This window comes from Podarcis pityusensis (assembly GCF_964106645.2).
Source record: "Podarcis pityusensis genome assembly, chromosome: 6".
NCBI lineage: Eukaryota > Metazoa > Chordata > Lepidosauria > Squamata > Lacertidae > Podarcis > Podarcis pityusensis.
This window is the reverse complement of record NC_138030.1, coordinates 98,790,751-98,814,285: the sequence shown is the minus strand read 5'-3', so window position 1 is coordinate 98,814,285 and position 23,535 is coordinate 98,790,751. Positions and strand designations below refer to the sequence as shown.

The 23,535-nt window shown below is 47.0% G+C and overlaps 1 long non-coding RNA gene across 1 annotated transcript in view; it reads right to left on the bottom strand.

Annotated features, from left to right (window-relative positions):
* LOC308479932 overlaps window positions 1-23,535 on the bottom strand; it is a 74,782-nt gene that overhangs the window by 18,091 nt on the left and 33,156 nt on the right. The window lies entirely within an intron of this gene.

Here is a 23,535-nt window from a genome sequence, read left to right as displayed (position 1 = left end):
TTCATCTAAGTTGTTTATGAAGATGTTGAACAACAACGGGCCCAGGACAGAACCCTGCGGCACCCCACTTGTCACTTTTTTCCAGGATGAGGAGGATTAATGAGTACTCTTTGGGTTTGGTTAGTCAACCAGTTACAAATCCACCCCACAGTTACCTTGTTTGCTTACATTTTACCAGCTTCCTCACAAAAGTATCATGGGAGAGTTTGTCAAAAGCCTTACTGAAGTCAAGATACACTGTGTTCACAGCATTCCGCTGATCCACCAAGCTTGTAACAGCATCAGAAAGAAAAATGAGATTTGCCTGGCTTGACTTGTTTTCAAGAAACCCATCCTGGGTCTTAGTAATCACAGCATCCTTTTCTAAATGTTTACAAACTGACTGTTTTATAAGATGGGGGACAGTAGTACATGTGAAAAGGATCTAGGGGTCTTGGTGGACCACAAGCTTAATGTGTTAACTGTGTGATGCAGCAGCAAAAAAAATATTTAAAAAATCTAATGCTATTTTAGACTTAATCAACAGAAGTCTAGTGTCCAGATCAAGGGAAGTAATAGTGCCGCTCTATTCTGCCTTAGTCAGACCACACCTGGAATACTGTGTCCAATTCTGGGCACCACAATTTAAGAAGAATGTTGACAAGCTGGAACATGTGCAGAGGAGGGCAACCAGGATGATCAAAGGTCTGTAAACCAAGCCTTATGAGGAACAGTTGAAGGTGCTGGGTATGTTTAGTCTGAAAAAGAGGAGACTTGACAGGAGTTATGAGAGCCAGCTTCAAGAGATGTCACATGGAAGAGGGAATGAACTTGTTTTCTCCTGCTCTGGAGGGTAGGACTCAAACAAATGGCTTCAAGTTATAAGAAAGGAGATTCCAACTAAACCTCAGGAAAAGCATTCTGACAGTGAGAGCTGTTTGACAGTGGAATAGTCTCCCTCGAGAGTCCACAGTCTGTGATTCTATGATTCTGTGACAGATTCGAATGAACAGCTTACAGCCATTACGAGATGAAGGAGTTGAGCATTCAATGAACTCATTTTGTTGGGGGCTTCCGGGTTGGCGCCATCGCCGAATGGCGGACTCCCTCCGAGCTCCGGAGGGAGTCTGCTCGGCAGGGGCTGGGTCCTACCGCGCCGGCGACGCGGGGACCCTTAAAAACCACGGGCACGGAGTCCGTGGACATGGGTGACTCGGCTTGCACCATTAGCGCCCTTCCGACTCGTGAAGGAGCCTTTTTAAAGGCTTCGGATCGGGTGCCGGGGAGTGGCGTGGTGCTTTGAGTCTTCTGCTTTCCCTGCCGAGCGCAGCCGCATGCCATTCGACGGAGAGCGCTGACTTCTTCCATTGAAAATTTGGACTATTAACAACAACCCGTGAGGTATTGGGAAACCGGGTTCAAAAGGAGAAAAAAAAGGAATTTTTTTTTCGGATTTGGCACGAGCGGGGGCGATCTAAAAAGGAAGTCAATCCCCCCCCCATTGTAAACATTCCAAAACAAGGACTGGGTAACCAAGGTCGAAAGAGAAGTATACTCCTGATAAAAATCATTAATTCCACGATGGGAAATTATAAGAACTGTGCTGGAGGAGAAGAGTGGAGGGTGAGAAGGAAAATGCAACCCCCCCCCCCCGGGAACCGGGGCGATTCAAATTTACAGAAGACACCAAACTAGGAGGGGTAGCTAATGTTGCAGAAGACAGAATCAGGATTCATACTGGAGAACTGGGCCCAAATTAACAAAATGAAGTTCAATACATGTGAAAAGGATCTAGGAGTCTTGGTTGACCACAAACTTGACATGAGCCAACAGTGTGACGGGGCAGCTAAAAAAGCCAATGCAATTCTGGGCTGCATCAATAGGAGTATAGCATCTAGATCAAGGGAAGTAATAGTGCCACTGTATTCTGCTCTGGTCAGACCTCACCTGGAGTACTGTGTCCAGTTCTGGGCACCACAGTTCAAGAAGGACACTGACCAACTGGAACGTGTCCAGAGGAGGGCAACCAAAATGGTCAAAGGCCTGGAAACGATGCCTTATGAGGAACGGCTAAGGGACCTGGGCATGTTTAGCCTGGAGAAGAGGAGGTTAAGGGGTGATATGATAGCCATGTTCAAAAGGATGTCACATAGAGGAGGGAGAAAAGTTGTTTTCTGCTGCTCCAGAGAAGCGGACACGGAGCAATGGATCCAAACTACAAGAAAGAAGATTCCACCTAAACATTAGGAAGAACTTCCTGACAGTAAGAGCTGTTCAACAGTGGAATTTGCTGCCAAGAAGTGTGGTGGAGTCTCCTTCTTTGGAGGTCTTTAAGCAGAGGCTTGACAACCATGTCAGGAGTGCTCTGATGGTGTTTCCTGCTTGGCAGGGGGTTGGACTCGATGGCCCTTGTGGTCTCTTCCAACTCTATGATTCTATGATTCTATGAATAGGGACAAATGAAAGGTTCTGCACTTAGGCAGGAATAACCAGCTGCACCAGTATAAGATGGAGGACACCTGGCTTGCCAGTAGTACATGTGAAAAGGATCTTGGGGTCTTGGTCAACCACAAGCCAGTGGCGGAAGAAGGGGGCAGGGGGCGGTCCACCCCGGGTGCCATCCGTGAGGGGGGGTGACAAACCCGCACCGACGCCACAGCATGTGGGGAATCGCCCATCCTGATGCCACAGCACGTGGTGGATCATGCCCCCCTGCGCAGCTCACCTGCCGCCAATGCCGCAATGCGAGGAGGATCTCCCCACCTGCAGCTCGCCCCACTGCTGGTACGTAGTGGCGCTGTGCATGCACCACCAGGTGGTTTGCCCCTCCCCTGTGGGTGGTTCGTCCTGCCCCTCAACACATCACACCGGGTGCCAAAGAGCCTTGCTTCGCCCCTGCCACAAGCTTCATATGAGTCAACCTTGTGATGCAGCACCAAAAAAAAGCTAATACTATTCTGGGCTACATCCACAGAAGCATTGTGTCCAAAATAAGAGCTGTTCCACAGTGGAACAGTCTCCCTCAGAAGGACTCTCCTTCTTTGGAGATTTTTAAGCAGAGGTTGGGTGACCATATGACATGGATGCTTTAGCTGAGATTCCTAAATTGCAGGGGGTTGGTCTATGACCCTCAGGTTCAACTCTGCAATTCTATGGCACTTACATGATGCAACTATCAAGAGGGCCGTGCTTGATGATGTATTAGATGATGTCAGTGTTATTGAGACGGTGATACATAGTGGTGATACAACAGCATTTGCTTCATAAAAACGTAAAGGGACCCCTGACCATTAGGTCCAGTTGTGGCCGACTCTGGGGTTGCAGCGCTCATCTTGCTTTATTGGCCGAGGGAGCCAGCATGACTAAGCCGCTTCTGGTGAACCAGAGCAGCGCACGGAAATGCCGTTTACCTTCCTGCCGGAGCGGTACCTATTTATCTACTTGCACTTTGAGGTGCTTTCGAACTGCTAGGTTGGCAGGAGCTGGGACCAAGCAACAGGAGCTCACCCCATCGCAGGGATTCGAACCGCCGACCTTCTGATCAGCAAGCCCTAGGCTCTGTGGTTTAACCCACAGCGCCACCCGCGCCGCATTTGCTTCATAGTATGGCTTATTTCATACAATGAACCTATTCCAGAGAAAGTCAGTTGCACTTTGTATTTAACTTCTTTCACTGGTTACATTGAAACTTAATGAGGATTAACTTTGTATGTTCACAGACAGAACATGGGGTTGTTTTAAAGTAATACTAAAAAACTTGAACTACAGTTATGAACTGAAAATTTATGATTTTTTCACATTTTAAAATGACATATTACAAGAACTATTATAAAAAAAATCCCAGCAGCATTAAAAATAGGGAGCTACTGGCAACATGAATGCAATGAGTCTACAATGAAAAACTGACTTTTTATCCCTAAACTAACTGCATTTCTTTGTTATATCATGAAGTGGTTTTCAAAGACAAAGTTTAAAATGGAAGGCATTGATGGTAATTGATGTCATGCATTTTATTTTATTTTTGTCATTTCTGTCAGGCTTCAAATGTTAGTAGGAAGGGAATAAGTGAGAGAATGCAAAAAAAGGGGAAGAGGAGTTCAGGATGAAACGTACTGAAGTTCTAGGAACTGTGAGGCATCCCTGTGATGTTGTTGCAGTAAGTGCTACACTTTTAACATGGGGGGGGGGGAGAGGAGGTACTGATACTGCGTACCCTTGAGCATCCCCAGAAAAAAAGCACTGGGCCTCATGCCATGTTCCAGGAGGTGGCATTTTGCATCTGTGGAGTCCCCCATCAAGAGTTGTAACAGTGGCTTTGGGGGGCCATGGCCCTGGGCACAGAACATGGAGAGGTACGAACCAGGTGCCCCTTGCAGAGATCCCCGTTGTACCCTACCTGGCTCCGGCAGCAAGGGCTGGGTCAATGTGGAGGGTGAAGAACATCTTCACCCAGCTCTCAACGCCCAGCGCCTGCCCAATGTACAAACAATATACAACACAATACAATATACAAACAATATTCAAAAATAGTATTGTCCCACTAGTATTGATTCCCTAGCAGGTGTGCATGAGATCACAGCCTTAGTCCTAACTCAGCAGTCCTGGTTTCAGGATACCGAAGGCTCTTAGACCTGGCACCCTCCAGGAGCCCCCAGAAACCCACTCACAGAGGGGGACATGCAGACTGAGCATTCCCCTAGGCTGAATTTGATCTTCTTGGACACATTCTCCAAAGGGGATATTTCAGAGCAGTTAGTTTAGGTAGCATGGCCTCAGATGGCCTTGGAAATACCCAGCTTTGCCACCCTCTGGGGTCGCCTCTATCAGGATTGGGGCCAAAAGTCAGAAGTAAGTTGCCAGTATTCCCTGTTTGGATTAATCACAAATATATCATACCCTCCAACATTTATCCAATGAAAATAGAGACATTCTCTTCTACATCAGGAAGCTTCTCCAGAGTATGATCTTGCCACACACATGTATGTCATATACACATATAAATCTGCCACCTTGAGCAAATTACAACTTCTCAGTCTAACCTACCTCACAGGATTGTTGTAAAGAAAAAATGTGTGAGCAGCTGCCAGAGAAAAAGGCGGGATATATCATCATCATCAACAACAACAAGAGAAACTGAGGATGATCAGTAAATCCTATTGAACTCATTGGGACTTAGTTCTGAGTAAAAATGCTTTGGATTGCAGTGTAAGGCTGTCCGGTCTTTACCCAGTTACCTGGGAGTAAGCTCCACTGAATACAGTGTAAGGCTCCATTTACAATAAAGGAATAAACACTCCTGGTCTTCTCTAAGGAATGTCTGTTTGCTGAAGCATTGCAATTAAATAATTTCAAATGGATTGGTGACATTTTCCTTCAAAATTATAGGAAGGGCTTTGTATGCTGTGAGGAAGAATGGTGGGAGCCCTCCTCTCCCTCTGCACAAGGGCCTGATCCTGAAGCTCCTCTGGAGCAGGAGGATAGTATTGACCTAGACTAGAGCAATGGTTCACTTCTGTGGCCACAGAAGGGCACAGTTCGGGAACTGACAGCTGGGCTGAGCTGGGAGAAGAGCAACCAAGGGGAGAGGAACGGGAAGAGAGAGAGCTGGTTGAATCTCCCTCACTAAAAAGTGTGCAGCCCATGAGCCCTAGAGCCAGGCGTCTGGATAGGGCAGCCTCTCAAAAGGCTCAGTGGTGGAGGGATCACATGGTGAGGAGATGGGAAAATGCAAGTAACTAGAGGGAAGTGGGAGGAACTCAATTGGGAGCACCTGCACTGTGAGAATGGATGATGTTTGTGCTGTGTGCAGTAAATCTCTCTGTTGCTGCAAAAGACTGCTTTCACCTTGTGTGCTGTTCTCTACAGGTTAGCCTTGCCTGGCTTATTAAAGAATTCTAACTGGTAAGAAGACTCTGTTCACTTTGTTCTGCCAAGGGGGGGAGGAAGACGATTCCTTGAAGCCTGTCAGTTGGTTGCCGTGGGTCACGTGACAAAGAGGAGAGAGTGAGCAGTGGTAACCCACCCACCAAGTTACATGACGGGCACAATCGTGACTAGTGGAAGGCAGGTTAAGACAAAGCACACATTACATCTTTACTTTCTATTACATCCGCTACATTTTTCACGGCCTGTTCGAAATCCTTTGGCCGGCCACAAGCGGCCCATGGGGCATATGCTGTGCAGGCTTGGAGCATAACATCAGTCTTTCCTCCCAACCCCCCCAAAAGGAGCAAATAGTGTGGGGATGGTGGATGCAGCATGGGGGCACACCCCCACGCCACAGCGTGTCTAGCCTGTGGGATGTAAACACAGGAGCAGTCAATGACAACATTCCTAGAGTGTACATGTTAGAACATGGGGAGGGATGTCTGTCCAGCAAGCAGGTAAACTTCCTGGGGACGGACTTCCTCCGCATGTGACCAGAGGTGGGTGTGGCCTCACCTGTGCAGGTAATGACAAAAGCACAGGGCAGGCAGCCATCTCTCTCTCTCTGCCATTTTCCTTCGATGAGGAAGCATCTAAAGATGCTCTCTTGGCTCTCAGCCAAGAGAGGAGGAAAGGACTATCTTGCTATAAGATAGATTCTGAATGTATATAACCTTTTTAAGCTGTCTGCCTTCTGGGATCATATTGTGAACAGAACGTGAGTAAACTCTTTTATACTTTTGTAAAGACTGTGTCGTGTCTTGTATTTTAAGAGGGAACAAAAGGGGAAATTACCAGAGTAATTATTATAGAGGTTCTAGCGAACCTGTGCACACGTTACCGTTGCGAACTTAAAGGGGAATGTCTATAAACTCTGCTGATATTTTGGGAACTTGTTAGCACAAGTTGGATAAGGATATAATTAGTCAATATATCCTCTCCTGCACCCCAGAACATTCCCACATAGCCGCCATGCCCACTCTTTGGCCTTTGCCTCCCTCGCAGAAAGCTTTGCTTTATGTTTCACTTGGCTGGAGCATGACAAGTGAAGCAGACTTTCAAGTATCAGGGGAACATTTGAGGGAAGCACCTGGTTTGACGCGTGTATCACTCATGCTAGAAATGTACCCTTGCTGGAAATATGTTAAGTTCAGGGTGGTTTCGCTACTGTTTCCAACTGTTGATTTCTGCTAATAAAAAGAGGCTCTACAAAGCTACCGGCAGCTTGCTTTGCTTGCTTGCTCCTGCACAGCTCACATGCATGCAACTCCCGTTTCGTCCTCTGTTATTTTTGCAAAGTAGCATAGCTTCCCTATTACCTAAAGAGTCTATCCAATGAAAATTAATTGAATTATTATATCACTTTGGGCTGCTTTCTCCTTTTGCCCATGAAATGAGATTTTATCCTTCTGCAGATCTACACAACACCATACAAACTGTTGCAGCTGAAGTGATTCCCTGCCCCCTTCAGTGCTGTAAAAATAAAAGCATAGCACCTTGAAAACAAATTGCCAATACATCTTCTAGCTAAAAGCATCATTCAGACCTAAACATTATTCCTTAGGAGGCTTTAAGGTGTATCCTGCCTCTCACCAAATTCCATCCTTCAACATTTACAAATAATAGCTATTTTCCCCACCTACTGTGAAATGGTTTGACTTATTCTACCCAGTTGCTCAAGGGGCATCCTCTTAAACCCACAACACTTACTCAAGCAAACTTACTCAAGCAAAGTTAATGTTGGGGTTTTTATTTCTCTACCTAGTTTGAATACTACAGATGATTAAAAGCTGCCAGCACATATGTGCCTCCCATAATCTCTCTCTCTCTCAAATTCCCACATATTTCCCACTTCACACACATTAGAAACATTAATAGGAGCATGTCAGAAAAAAGCTATACATAAGATATCGGGGGAGTAGATTGATTTACTGCTGGGATATTTTTTGCAAGATCTGGTTGTATAACAAAATCCAATCCGGGGATATTCTCACTGCTGTTCAAAATGCACAAGCCACAACCACAGAGAACTCATATTAAGTCATCCTGGCAATTCTACACATGTCCTGAAATCTCCAGGTCAAACTGCAGGTTGCCGTTAATGCCCAGAATACACTGACATCTCTCTTGCATTTTCTTTAATTAATTACAGCCACAGGAGTTTTTCTTGCGGGGGGAGGGGAGGGGAGAGTGTTGTTGGCAGGATCACAGGTTATGGGGAAGAGATTTATGCCTTCTGTCACCAGCTGTGCAACTCCCCCCCACCCCCAATGTTGAGGATTCGTTGTTGATTTTTTCAAAAGTTCCCACTGGTGCTCCATGAGAACTTTTTAATACACTAATCCTAATTGTCCATTTGGAGGGGGTGTAAGACTCCTCACCTTGCATGCTGTGATCCCAATTACAGGGAGCAGAAGGAGGAGGCTGTTAACTAACTTCAGAAGAACAAGAGATGACCAAAAGTTTTTGTGGCCACCACTGACTATTAGCTGACTAAAGCTGACCTCAGAAATTTCTGAGATTGCATGGAGATCTCTGATGGATAGCAAAATCTTTGAAGTACAAATCAGAAAAAATGTGTATTTATATAACAGCTTTGCAGAGCATTCCTGTACCTGTTTCTCTGAAGGAGCACTGCTTACTCCCAGATAAATGTGCAAAGGATTGCAACCTAAGTTAATCTTTCTGACGCACCTGTAATACTTTTTCTATTTTTCTGTTTCACAACAGCTTTGCTATTTCCCTTGACTAAATGTATTTCAGCACTCTCAGGGATTCAGCAGAAAATACTTATCTTCTCTTCCTGTTCCCCACATTTATGAAGTGATCAGAAAATACAGCACAGCTGCCCAAGTGTGCCATTCTCTAGTCTTCAGCACACAGACGATGCTTTTACAGCATTTTCTAAACATCTTCAGTTGGAGCAGGGAAATAGAAGTAAAAGCATAAGAACTCTGCTGGATCAGACCAAAGGCCTACCTCGTCCAACGTCCGTCTCTCACAGTGGCCAGCCAGTTGCCTCTGGGAAGCCCCTAAGCCGGGCACAAGCCCACCTCCACTTAGGATCCACAGCAATTGGGATGCACAGGCATACAGCCTCTGACACTGGGAGAAATTGGGGAGGTAACGCTCCACCTTGCGAAGGCAGACCTCACACTAGACATGCAACAGTATGTCAAGGAGCGTTGCACTGGCTTTCCCTGACCTTTTGCCTTATCGGCTAGAAAACAGGGTTTTTCCCCTGACTGTTTGTCCTCTCACAGATTTGTTTACTAGACATAACGCTTGGCTGGAGCATGACCGGGAACGCAGACATAATCAAGTATCGGGGAAAACATTCTAGGGAAACACCTGCTGACACATGTATTTGCTAATGCTGGAAATGTGCTTAGATGGAAATACGTCATGTTCAGGGTGGTTTCGCTACTGTTTTCAATTGTTGACTTCTGCTAATAAAAGGAGCCTCTACAGAACTAGCTGGCAGCTTGCTTGGAGCATGCTTGCCAGCGTGCTTCTGCACAGCTCACCTGCATTCAACCTCCCGTCGTATCCATTATTCCTACAGAAATCGAGCCACCAGGACTAGTAGCTGCTGACAGCTGCATCCTCTGCAAATTTGCCTAATCCTTTTCTAAAGCTGTCCAAGTCTGTGGCCATCACTCCATATTGTCGTGAATTCCTGAGTTCACTATGCACTGTGTGTCAGGTCTTAAAAAGCAGAGAGGTGAGTTGCAGAACTCTATTCCTCTCCCTGCTGACAGAAGAATGTGCTGCCTGCAGGTGCATGATAAGCAACAATTGTGCTCTGTTTTCTCCCCACAACCAAAGTTTAACTGAGGTCAGGTGGAGAGGCAATCATCTGAATGCAGCAAAAATATTCTAACTTCTCTGCAGAAGCATTTATAACCAATGCCTGTGGCCACATCTATACATTAATCAGCCAAGCTCTCCTTGAAAAACAGAGGCTGCCAGCGCAAGTCATGCTGCAAATGCAAGTGAAATACCGTCAGAAGAAACAAACAGCACCTGTAATTCGCTGAACAAAAACCGCCGTGGTCTAGTAGATAAGAGTGCTTGAATTTGACTCGGAATCGCAGGGCTCAGCATGAAGCTCACTTGGGAGACCTTGATCAGACCACTTTAAAATATGAGAAGAGCCCTGCTAGATTTTAAAAATTGCTTTCATAAACAACACAAGAGAGGCCAAGAGACCCTTCCCAACCCCCTCAGCTAATCTTTCCAGAGCACCTTGCTTCTTCTGGCATCAGGAGAACCGAGGAAGTTGCAGCAAAGAGAAGTTGCAGAGCCTTTGCTCCTCACTCTGCTGACAGAGAAAGATGAGGGTGCACAATGTGCATCAGCCAGTGCTGAATGGAAGGAGCAGGGGAGTGGGATTTCTTTGGGTGCCTGAATTCACAGTCGCTACAGGTGCCAGGAAGCCTATGAGTTTATGGTGGCTTGCTCACAGGGTGCTTTATGAACCAGTTTACTGTGTTGTGATGTGGGTAAAATAAGTTCACACTAGACATACAGGACATGGTAGCTAGAAAACAATTCTCTCTAAGATGCAGAGATCTGCCACAATATCAGAAGGAAATTATGGAATGGAAAATTTAAACCAATTTTTAAGGCTTTCTCATTTAAAACAGGTTTCTTTGGGCATAAACACGATAGATACTAAACTACTGCAAATGCCAGAATAAATACTGGTATTTTAGGCAGCCTGGTATAAAAGAGCCATAGATTTTTATTTTTAAATCAAGCTTGGTTTCGCCAAGCTCTCACAGTTTCCTATAGACCAAAATTTTCAGTACAGCATTAAATATGTTTTTCATCTGTCTCTTATGAAAGAGATAAGAATCTGACAGCCTGAATAATAGATAATAGAATGATGCCTTGTCATAACTTCCTAATCCCTTGTTTGTGGAAAGAGTGGGGGAGAAACAGGTGGTTCTAAGCTTTTAAAGCTATCATCTGGCAGATAATAAAACAAGCTGAAATCGTTTCGGTGTGATGGATTTAGTCTGAGGCCATCTTTCAGAATCTTGGAGGTGCTATATTAACAGCTGAGCAACAAAAAGGACCAGTTGCTCTCACTTAAAGAAGCATGGCTCAAGAGAAAAATACCATACACAATTTGAGTACTTATTTCTTTACACACAGAAAATTCTTATGTTTGAATGGCAGATCATTGTCTTGAATTCAGTAAACATCAGCCATTTCTTATGTGCCAATGAATTATAGTTGGGAGTAGGCATTACATTCTGAAAGATTTGCTTGAAGACATGCAAGGGCTACGATGGATTAATATTGTGCCTCATAGAGGGCAGATCATAAGAGAAGGTTTAAAAAACCCAGTTCAGTGACACCTTAAAAGAGGGCTTAATGGCTATTGAACTTTTGCTTGTACTGAGGCTCTAATAAGAAGACTAAGAATGCAAGTCTATTCATGTCTACTCAGAAGTAGGTACCACCTTGTTCAATGGGGCTTACTCTCAGGTAAGGGCTCTCAGCATAGGGCTGACACTTTACACAAGAATAAATTATCTAATGAAACATATGCTTATGTAAACTGTTTAGGAAAATAGGCGCTGCTTAGTTTGGGGATCTGAGCATTTAGTAGTAGTATTCTTTAAAGTACTGGTGGCACTGGCAACCCCTTTTTGGCAGTTCTGCCACAAGTTCAAAATATTATAGAGAGCCACTCTAAGGCACACTGGAATGCATATTCCATCTGCTAAGCCTTTGGGTGCTTTTGCTTTATTCTTCCAGATGAGGAAGCCAGAAAAGCAAGACAAAGGAGTCAGTCTCATTATGCCATGGTCATGCCTTTGGCTCCTCCTGTCTTTGTCCAGAAGTGCCACATATTCTTGCTGCCTGTTCCAGTTGGGGTAGCCATGCTACTGGTTGGCCACACATGCTTTAAAGAGACTACAACAGTTATCCATACCCGAGAGAGAGAGAGAGAGATGAAGCTTACAGGATAAATTCCGTTAGATTGCACCATTTTGAAGAGTCCACTTTGTGCATCATCTCTTGAAAAGATTTCCCACACAAAGGCAGGTTTTGTAACATGAGGGATTCATTACAGATAACCCCTTGCTGTGCACCTAGAACAAAAAGAAAGGATCTTTTAAAACCAACAAGGAAGCATTAATGATTTCTCAATCTCTCGCTGGAGAGAGATTGAACTAAACAGTTTGAAAACACAGATCAAAAGAACATAAACCAATTTTTAAAAGAATCGTTTTTTGTTTTTTTTTGAAAAAGATAAACCAATTTTGAAAAGGATCATTTTGCCTACTTTATGTCTCAGAGCTGATTTGGACATGATAAAATAAAGGCTTTTGTAGCATAATTTATTCCCTTGACAGAAATCAAATCATAGAGATGGAGCAAATTTTGTGTGTACAGAAGTCCTCAGCATCTCCAGTTAAAGGATCTTAAGCAGCAGACCAGGAAACACCTAGCAGAGTTGCTGGCAGAGTTGCACTATTAGACTAGACAGAACTATTAGACAGGCTTCCCATATATGTCTGGCTGATGACTGTAAGAACAGGATGCTGGATTAGATGGGTCTTGAGGTTTATAACGAGGTCAATTCATATTTAAGTCAGTGGACCCAGTTTTACATTTAGAAAGACTGCCAGACTACAAGCCAGCTCTCACATTCTTTGCTAAAATAAAACTGAATGTGGCATTTGGAAGTGTATGTGGAGGCCATGGCGGTACTGCCATGTTGGCTGGAAACGGAACAAGTGCACAATTGCATGAACATCTCAAAAGACATTACTTCCTAGTTAGGTCTAGGTCTAGAGCTCATCTAACTGATCTAACCCAGGGTTGAATCTAGACACATAGTTGCTTGCATGGAACTTCAAAGGAAGCAGCCACTGGCACAAAGAAAAGGCAAGAGCGTCAGCTCTGCAGTTGGCAAATTGATCCCAAATCACAGCAATGCTATGCTTCAAGTAACCATTTTGCATGTCCTACTCAGCAGTTGTAAAACATGGGGATTCTACAAAGGCTGCTCCAGTAATGTGGATGAAAGGTCTGTGAGTTTCGCTGTTGTTCACAACTCATAATTACTGCACTGTGCAACTTGTGCATGCTAAAAATATAAATAAATGTGTGGTTTATGTTTGAAAGGCTGTGGGATCATATAAACCCCACATATCATTTGTTTACTTTTTTGTATTTTACAGTGTGGGATAATATTGACTCGCATGACATCTGTGCAGCAGTATAATTTTACTGGAAAAAGGAAGGTCTCAGGAAGTACATGAGTTCTTAACTTGCAAATGGTGTCATGTTTGATAACTTCTCCTAAGTATTTTAATTATGTTGCTTTCTTGGGATCCACTTCATCCAAACAAAGAATTGATACTGTCAGGTTTTCTGTTGACACCACCCTCATAAATCATTTATATGGGAATCCAAATCAGGGGTAGGCAACCTAAGGTCCATGGGCCACAAGCAGCCCACAGGGGTCGTTTAACCAGCCCACAAGCCGCCCCCGAACTGAGCCACCTGCTCAGCGAGTCCCCGTGCGCTGCACTAAACCGGCACAGCGCGGTGACTTGCTTTCATGGTGCCGGAAATCGCATCTGCGCAGACGCAGACAGAAGACAGAAGTAATCTATATTAGACAAAACAATTTAGAAAAAGTAAAAAATTTGAGGTCTTAGTGTTGAATGGTCTCTTTAAATTTGAAGGTTCATTATTGTTCCACAAGATGTGTATGTCTTTAAGGGCCAGAGCAAATAATGTGACCCAGTTTTACAGCTGTGAAGCAGTATAGCAGGTGCTGTTAAGTTGTGTTAATTAAGCTGTGTCAGCACCTAGCTCTCTCAGTACCCTGGTGGTTGGGTCGGTCATGCTTGTTGATGTATTTAGTGTAAAAGGAGTTTTTGTTTTTGTTATTAAAACCTTGCTAAAGTTATTTTGCGTTCTTTGTAATGTGTGGTCTCCCTAGCTAGCTTTCTGCAGCGCAACTAATCTGCAAATAGCCAACACTTAGAACAGGAAGGAAGTCAATATGTGTATTTGTATGTAATGACTAAATTAGAATGAAGATATGGTTTTATTTGTAGATGTCTGCTTTGTCTTTTGTTTTTTGTTTTGTTTTTTGTGTTCTCTTTTTCTATCTTGTTTGAATAGTATTATTTTGGATTCAATGTTTGTAATTTTTGTTGTTATTTCACATTGAAAGTAATAAAAAATTTTAAAAAAGAAAAGAATCTGTGCCCCAAGGTCCTTGAGCTTCCAGCCCAGAGTCTCATAGTTCCTTGCTACACATCAAGGGATGGCAGTATCATTTGAATGCACATGGATCAGAAGGGAGGAGTTGTGGCCAGTGGGCCTTGGCAACTTCTCTGTCACTTCTTGAATCGTTGCACCCAGGACATCCTGCTACCTCTGCACACTGCTGCCTCTGTCCCCCTCAGTAAGGAGTCACCTTCTACCAGTGCTTTTTTTTCTAGGGGGGGGGGAGGTGCTGGTACTCACTCTCCCCGGGCATTTCTGGCAAGGGGAGGGAGAAGGGAAGGCAGCAGAAGCAGCAGCTGTGGTGGTGGACAAGGAGGAGGAGGAGAAAGATAAGAGAGGGAGGGAGGAGAGAGGGCTGCCCATCTGCCTGCCTGCCTGAGAGCCTGGGCACTTGCCTGGCACCAGGGCTGCTGGGCATCGGTGAAAAACTGAGCAGGCAGAAGAGGATTGGGGCATTCTGGGGGAGGCAGCAGAACTGGGGGCTCTCACATTGCCTGGCTCCCAACGGGGATGTGGCAGGAGCTGGGAAAGGGCGTCCTGCTTGGTGCTCAGGGATTTTTCCTCTCCCTCCACTCCATTGCCTTGGAGACAGGGAAGAGTTCAAGCATGTAGGGCGGAGGCCTCTGGAGCAGCCCAAGCCAGCTTCCCACGGCTCACAACAAACCTGCAGTGGCTGCTTCAGTCTGCCCTGGCCTGTCAAATGTAGCATAGGCAGGGGACAGACTTCTCATGGTCTCATATCAGATGGAAAAGAGGGCAGGGCTCCTGCACATGCAGGTCTTGTGGAGGAAACAGAATCTCCATAGCAAATGTCACTTACACGCCATAACCAGCCATTGGTGGTGGTAGTAAGACTTGCCACTCCATGAAAGTGCTGCATGAAGTGGGGGAGGGGCAGGCAGGGAAACACCAATGCAATCCTTTCACATTGCTGTATTCTCAGCAGTGGAAAAACATTCCTCAGTAATACATAAATTGGACCACTTGTTTCATCCAAAGTATTTCTGCATGCCTTAAATCCTTCATTAAAAAAAAAAGCAGAAAGGGAGCAATGCATCAATTATACCTGGCTTTGGGCTGTACTGCAGGCCAAGACATAATCTGACTAGATTTTAACAGATGTATTATATTAAAAATCTATGTTTGCATATCCATGCTTTTAAATCCCAGGAACCACTGTTTATTGTATCTGTGCAGCACTTAAAAAGCGGTTGTCAGCTACTAAAGAATAGGTGAGGGGACTTCCAGTCATGTAGAAAATGATACTTTTATTACCTGCAACAGAGATTATCTAGCTTCATCTATCTATCACAGATATTTCAAAAATATGCACTCTCTAAGAATGAAAGGTAGAAATTAACTAGGTCTGGATTTTTTTTATCTTGTTGAATATTTAGAATTGTAAATTTATATGCAAATATTCATTAGCTTTATTGATAGTACAGTACATGCATGTTCCTGATAACTCATTGTCAAGCATGTTGTTGTTGTTATTTCTATGCTGCCTTTCAGGGGCTTGCCATCGGAACAGGGTAGGGAAGCAAAGGGGCAGTTGGGTTACAGGGAACCTCTGAAAATCTTGCAAAGCAGTTCCTCTTCCTGTGGTGAGGAAAGCCCCACCTCCAGTGGGGAAAAGGGGAAAGGACCGAAGGATGCTGCTGGGAGCCTCAGCACCGCTCCTGGCCAAGCCGGCCAGGAGGGAAGCACGCCCCTTCCGTCACCCACCCTGCGCAGAGGTGTAAAATGCAAAGAAGGAAGGAAAAGGCTGGGGGTGATGAAGCTCTTATGCTGGGGGAGGTCCCGGAAAAAACCACTCCCAGATTCTGCTAGCGATTGAGGCAGACATGAAGTTGTGGCTCTGCACTATAAATAGTTTTGCACCAAAATAAAAATCTGAAAAAGACAGGTCGGAGTCCTGACTCACGAGCAACCACCATTGCCATCTGACACCGCCCATCTGACTGGGTTGCCCCAACCATGTCCCACCAAAAAATAGTAAAAGCACAATACAACATCACACACTAAAAACTTTCCTGAATGTCTAATAATAATAATAATCACATAGCTGTTTATCTGTTTGACATCAGCTGGGACAGCATTCCACAGGGCAGGCGACACTACCAAAAGGCCTTCTGCCTGGTTCCTTGTAACCTCACATTTGGCAATGAGGGAACCAGCAGAAGGCCCTCAGAGGTGGACCTCAGTGTCTGGTTTTGGACGATGGAGGTGAAGATGCTTCTATTACATATAATAATAATACCTTTATTGTCAATGTACAACCTGTGTACAATGAAATTAACCGAGCCTCCCCCCCCCACAAACACTCAATCTTATTGCACTCTGTGTGCTTGTCGCACAAAACACCAACCCCAAAAGTCAGTTGCACTATATTATTTTCCGTTTAGGGGACTTCCGGGGTGGCGCCATCGGCAATGGCGGACTCCCTCTGATCTGGAGGGACCAGCTCCACGGGAAACGGGTCTTTTCTGCTACGGCGAAGCGGGGACCCTTTCAAAAATCACAGGCGGATGAAGCCTGTGACCATGGGGCTCGGCGGGCACCTTTACCGCCCCCCCCAACCCGCAAAAGAACCCACTAACGGGCTCCGGAGCGAAGAGGGGGAAGTGGCGCGGTGCTGAGAGTCAACTGCTTCTTCCGTGGAGCGAAGCCGCACAGCCGTTGCCGGAGAGCGCTGCCTTTTTCCTGGGACAATTTGGCTTCTAAAATAATCACCCGTGAGTACTTAAACTCGGACAATTGGACTTTAAATAAGGACTTGTGAGCAGAAAGGAAAATTGGACTTAAAAGTTTACCTCAATTTGGCACTGAAACGGGAAGGTCTAAACAGGAAGTCAGCCTTCCGTTTCTTTGTAGATAGATTAAAGCAAAGACATGGCAAACTAGAGCTCAGAAAATCGCTTGTAGAAGATTAACTTTCATCATTTAAAATTGTTGAACCCCCTTCAGAAGCAGGAGAAGAGGGGGGATTTTTTCGGACTGTTTAAACCTGCAGAAGTGAGTGTAAAGTAAAGTAACTTTCCACCGTCCTGATCCTGGAGCGGGGTGTCAGGACTGACGTTTTTTGAAGCTCATTGACCAGAGACAAGATAGCTATAAGAAGAGAAACATTGATTCCATTGTTCCCCTTCGCTTTTTAAAGGAACAAATATTGACAAAATATCTGAAAAAGGAAACTTTTGTTGCTAGACTTGTCTTTAAAAGAAAGAACAAATAGAAGTTTTCCCGCTAGAGGGAGACTGTGAAACTGTAACCAACTCCGGGGAGCTTGCAGCTGTTACAGATTACAATCGTGGGAATAGACTTCTGACCTTGCAGGACAATGTATTCAGAAGCTCTGTTGTGTGCTTTCTCTAAAACAAATGCCCTACTGGAACAGCTATATGAGAAGACGGATTTGATGACTGATGCGATCAGAAATTTTGAACAGGCAGTGGGAAATTATATGGAGCCCACCCAGGAATTAAATCAGGAGTGTGCCCTGACAGAACAGATGAGGGAAGAAGGGAACAGATGAGGGAAGATGTTGCTGAATCTTGGGCGCCAGAGATGGAGGGAGCTGTGGCCCAGCAGGAACATGAGCTTTTGGATTTGACAAATGAACTTGGGAAAAGCCAGATTTGGAAAGATAAAGTTTGGTTTGGTTTGGAAATGGGGGGTTGGATAGACCCGCCTATGCAGGGATGTTTGGACTTTTCAAGTCTGGCAATGGGCCGTGAGATGTTTGGGGTTGTGGGGGCTCTTAATTTTGGAGGGATCTTGAAACATGTTCTTAAATACCACATGGAGTTTAGTGTGGACTATGGAAAAGGGGCTGATTTGTCGAGAAGGGTCAAAAACATTGTTAAGCTGGAGTTCCCACGAGTGAAAGGAGCAGGAGACAAAGGAAAATACAGTTATAAATATGAAGAAGAGCCGCGGAAGGGACATGGAAGAGACTTAAGGGCCTCGGATACAAGGTTACCAGGTTAATGCGCTAGATCGATGGGATAATAAGGACTGACAAAACCCGGGACCAGGAGGAAGGGACGCTGGATGAAGATTGGATTGTTTTTATTTCTTTTTCTACTACTAGGATTGTTTTATAAAATTGATGAATGTTAGAAAAATGTTGGAACGAAATTACTTGGCTTTAACAAAAATGTTTAAAGAATTATGTAAGAATATTATGGTTATGAGAAGTTGGTAAAAATAAGATTTAAGTTTTAAGCTTTAAGGTTCTTTATAGTAAGATAAGATTAAAATAGATTAAGGTAATGTAATGACAGAATATTATGAAATATGGAAAGGATTTGCTGCGACAATTAACAACTAGGATACAAAAAAAGGGAGGAGGAGGAGGTCAAAGAAAGAAGGTAATGACAGTTGAGGATTTGAGAATGATGGATTTGTTTTTGAGTGTTTGTGGTGTATTTTTGTTTTTTGAATTTGTATTGTTTGATGTGGTTTGTTTTTTCTTTGTTTTTTTCTTTCTCTTTTTCTGCTTTGTTCTCTTTTGTAATTCTAAAAAAATTTCAATAAATATCATTTTAATATATATATATATTGTCAGGGGTTCAGGAGCAGAGGCAAGGGCAAGGGAGGAAACAGAGAGCGAGGGAGAGGAGGCAGAAGAAAAGATGAGTGATGACGACGACCCGAGATCTCCGAGTCTTTCCAGTGAATCAGAAGATTCACAGAAAGGAGCACCAGTGGCCAGGGCAAGGGGGGAGCCTAGGGGGACACCCCAGGAAGATAGAGCCAGAGGGGACTCAGAGGGGAGCAGTTGGAAATCAGGACCAGCGTCACCGCCAGAGAGCAGGGAAGAGGAAGGGCGCCAGGGATCAAGCGCTGGCAGCTCACAACAGGGGGGAGGGCACGAGTCAGGAGTGGCCACACCTCCATCGGGGAGCGAAGAAACGGTCAGACGGAAGGTGGAAGGTTGGGCGCGCGTGCCAAGTTCAAATGCACAGGAAGGTGGCGCAGTAGGCAGCCCGGAAAGGGAGCCAGGTCCTAAAGCCCGCCGAAAGGAGGGAGAAGAGTCAGGGGGGTCAGCGTCAGAGGAATCCCGGAAGGAAGAGACCCCGGGGGGCAGAGGGACCCAGAGAAGAACAGTCAGGCGGAAAAGGTGGAGCAAGGCTAGGATATTAAGTTGGTGTACAAGGGGCGGAGACTCAGATGGAGCTTCGCCGATCTAACCATGAGACGTAGAGTTGCACGCAGCAGCTTGAGAATGGAAACTGTAACTCAATAAAGACTTTTATTTAATGATCGCTGGCTAGCGTGATCCTCTGTGAGCTAGGATCTGGAAGCAGCTCTGACAGTAAGCTCCATCCCTCTAGATTGTGGGCATCTACGTCCTCGCGGAGAGGAGAGAAAGCGGGTGCCTACTAGCGAGCTCACGAACGGCAGACAACATGACGGCCGAACAGCAGATAGTGGAACTCAGAGAAGCAGTGACACGACTGAATGCCGAGGCTCTTGCATCCAGGAAGAGAGAGGAGGACGCAGCTGCCGCCTACAGGGATCTCCAGGTCAGGTTGGAAGTGCTTACGAAGCAAGGGCAACTGACACCCAAACCGGAGGGGATTGGGTTGGGGAGACGAACAGGCGGTCTGGTCTCTCACTTCGATGGGAATTTGCAACAGTACCCCAACTTTAGAGCAGATGTAATGTGTGCACTGCAACTGCTGAACAAAGACTTTAGAGATGAGCAAGAGAAGGTGGGATTCATCATGTCCCATTTGCATGGAGATGCTAAAGCATGGCTGCGCAATTTGTGGAGAGATAAGGATCCGGCGCTCCAAAATGCGGATGCCTTTATTAAAGCGATGGATGGGTGCTTTTTATCAAGCATTGACGTGGATCTTGCTCGGCAGGAGATACATGGACTGAAGCAAGGGAGGGCCAGCGTAAGGCAGTACCATGCCCGCTTTTTCGCTTTGGTCAGTGCCCTGGAATGGGACAGAGATTCGGCTCCTGTAAGAGACCTGTTTTGGGAGGGATTGCACGGCTCGGTTAAAGATGAAATTGCGAGGGGGGAGAGACCCCGGACCACGCAGGAGATCGTTCAGAGGGCGCTGGCGGTGGGGGTGCGGCTGGAAGGACGTCCGTGGAGCAGGGACGAAGGGCGTGGAGGGCGCGAACCAGCCAGGGGCTCCTCCTTCCTTCCCAGAGAAGCAGCGCGTGCGCAATCCACGCCTCCGCCAGGAGGAGGAGCGGAACCTATGGAGGTTGGAGGTGCAAGGGCTCAGTCAGCAGCCAGAGCCCTAGCACCGGCAGCAGTGAAAGCGAAGCCTCCTAGAGGGAACAGGAAGTGTTACATCTGCGATGATCCACAGCATATGGCGAAAGAGTGTCCCCAGAGGCTCCACAAGCACACTGCAGCCTCAGCAATGGTAACTGCAGCAACGCAGCAAGGACAACCACAGCAGGGAAACGAAGGAGTCTGGTTGGAGGAAGAGGCACTGGGGCCCAGCCAGACGTGTCAGTGAAGCAGTCCCCAGAGATTTTACAGCCCATGGACCCCCTCCCGCCCAAACCGGTAGTGAAGCTCACCGCGTCGCTCCAGCTGCCCAATGGAATCACCATGGACGTGCCAATCACCATTGACTCCGGAAGCAATGCGGACTTTATAGGGCAGGACTTTGTCGACCGGCACGCTATACAGTTGCTGCCTGCCACGCTGCCCCTGCAGGTTGTCACGGTGGATGGCAGGGAGCTGCTAGGGGGGCAAGTGGTGAAGCAGACGCCACCAATGGTGATGCGACTTGGGAATCACAGGGAAATCATCAGCTTCAATGTCACTCAACTATCGGACACGCCCATTGTATTGGGCATGAGTTGGCTGGACAAGCACAGCCCGACGCTGGCTTGGTACCAGAGGCAGCTGACCTTCGGCTCTTCCTTTTGCGCTGAACACTGCATCGTGCCCAGGCAGGAAGGAGGGGAAGAGGAGTCACAGCTGCAGCTAGGCACGCTGCAAGCGGTTCCCCACAAGTACGCAGAATTTTTGGAGGTTTTCTGCGAGAAGGAGGCAGACAGGCTACCCCCCCACAGACCATATGACTGCAAAATTGACCTGCTGCCGGGGGCGGCGCTGCCCAAAGGGAAGCTGTATTCCATGTCTGAGGACGAACTGCAGGAACTCAAAGAGTTCATAGATCATAATTTGGAGCGCGGTTTCATCCGAGAGTCCAAGGCAGCGGGGGGCAGTCCGGTATTCTTTGTTAAGAAGAGGGACACGCCCCAAAAAAGACTTGTAGTGGACTTTCGCATCTTGAACAGTGTGACCAAGCCATCGGACTTCCCCATGCCCCGAATCGACGACCTCCTCGCAAAGGTACGGAAGGGCAGAGTGTTCACCAAGTTGGACCTGCGAGGGGCATACAACCTCATTCGCATGCGGGAGGGAGATGAGTGGAAGACAGCCATGTTCACGCCCCTGGGCACCTACGAATATAGAGTTATGCCTTTTGGATTGCAAAATGGCTCCCACGTTTTTCAAGCTTTCATGCATCACGTGTTGGCGGGGCTCCTCTACAAGACGTGCGTCTGTTTCTTGGATGACATCCTGATCTTTTCGGAATCGCAGCAGGAGCATGACAGACACCTCAAGGAAGTGCTGAGCAGGCTACAGCAACATAGGCTTTACGCCAAGCTGGAGAAGTGCCAATTCGACGTGACCGAGGTGGATTTCCTGGGCTACAAGTTGTCTGATAAAGGGCTCGCCATGGACAGCGCCAAGGTCCGAGCAGTGTTGGATTGGAAAAGCCCACGCAACCGGAAGGAGGTCCAACGGTTTGTCGGCTTCGCGAACTTCTATCGCAAGTTTATCAAAGGCTTTGCGATGCAGACAGCGGCCATCACGGACACGCTCAGCTCCAAGAAAAAGAAGTTCATCTGGACAGAGCAGGCGGAGCAGTCCTTTCAGGCACTCAAGCGTCTCTTCGCGTCGGAAGAGCAGCTGCTTCATGTCAACCCCAGCAGGCCGATGAGGGTGGAGACAGACGCTTCGGACAGAGCCGTGGGAGCAGTCCTGCTGCAGAAAGACCCGCAGGGGGTTTGGAGGCCGGGAGCGTTTTACTCAAGGAAGCTCAGCAAGTCCGAACAGAACTACACCATCTGGGACAGGGAGTTGCTGGCCATTCATGCAGCGTTCAAAGCGTGGAGGCACTTCCTGATCGGCGCCAAGCACACGGTGCAGGTCTGCACGGACCACAAGAATCTAGAGCACTGGCGCACGGCACAGTTCCTGAACCAGAGGCAGATACGTTGGGCTGAGTTCTTTGCGAATTTCGACTTCCGAATAGAGTATGTCCCGGGGGACACCAACATCATGGCGGATGCTCTCTCCCGTAAGCCACAGTATCTGGAGGAGGCAACGCCAGCGGCCGCCATGCACATCTTCGCACCGACAGTGTGGGCGTGCGCGGCGGCAACAGTTGACCTGGATGCGGTGCGACGAGCGTTGCAGGATGACTCCTTCGCGCAAGCAAAGATGGCAGAGGTGCACAGGGGCACGGCAGCGACCGACGAGTTCCAGCTGCGAGATGGTTTGCTCATCCGTAAAGGGGCCATCTACGTGCCGGGAGACGAACTTCGCGCCAAGGTACTGCAGCAGCTGCACGACGCGCCCACTGCCGGGCACTTTGGCAAGGAGAAGACGGTGGAATTAGTAGCCAGAGACTTCTGGTGGCCCGGAATGAGAGGGGAAGTCGCGGACTACGTGGCGAGGTGTGACACCTGCCAGAGGGCCAAACCAGTGCACAGACCGCCGGCCGGACTGCTGGAACCGCTGCAAACTCCGTTCGAGCCATGGGAGAGAGTGGCCCTGGACTTTGTCACGGATCTGCCCAGCTCGAGGGGCAAGACGGCTGTGCTGGTGGTGGTGGATTTGTTCTCCAAGATGGCACATTTCATTCCGTGTGCGAAGGTGGCCACGGCGGAACAAACCGCCAAACTGTTCATAGACCACGTGTTCAAGGTTCACGGTCTGCCGCGGTCTATTCTGTCCGACCGAGGGCGACAGTTCATCTCAAACTTCTGGCAGAGGCTGATGGGCTTCCTGAACGTCAAGATCAACCTGGCGTCGGCTAGACACCCGCAGACCAACGGGCAAGCGGAGCGGGTCAATGCCATCATGCAGCAGTACCTGAGATGTTATGCGAATCAACAGCCTGCGACGTGGGTGGATTACCTGCCTCTCGCTGAGTTCGCCTACAACAACACGAAGCACGTGTCCACGGGGGTCACGCCGTTCTTCGCCAACAACGGGAGGCACCCTAGAACCTTCCCGGGACTGGAAAGAATGGGGGAGGGGGAGCCGCAGACAGCAGATGCGTTCGCGTCGGAGTTGCAGGAGGT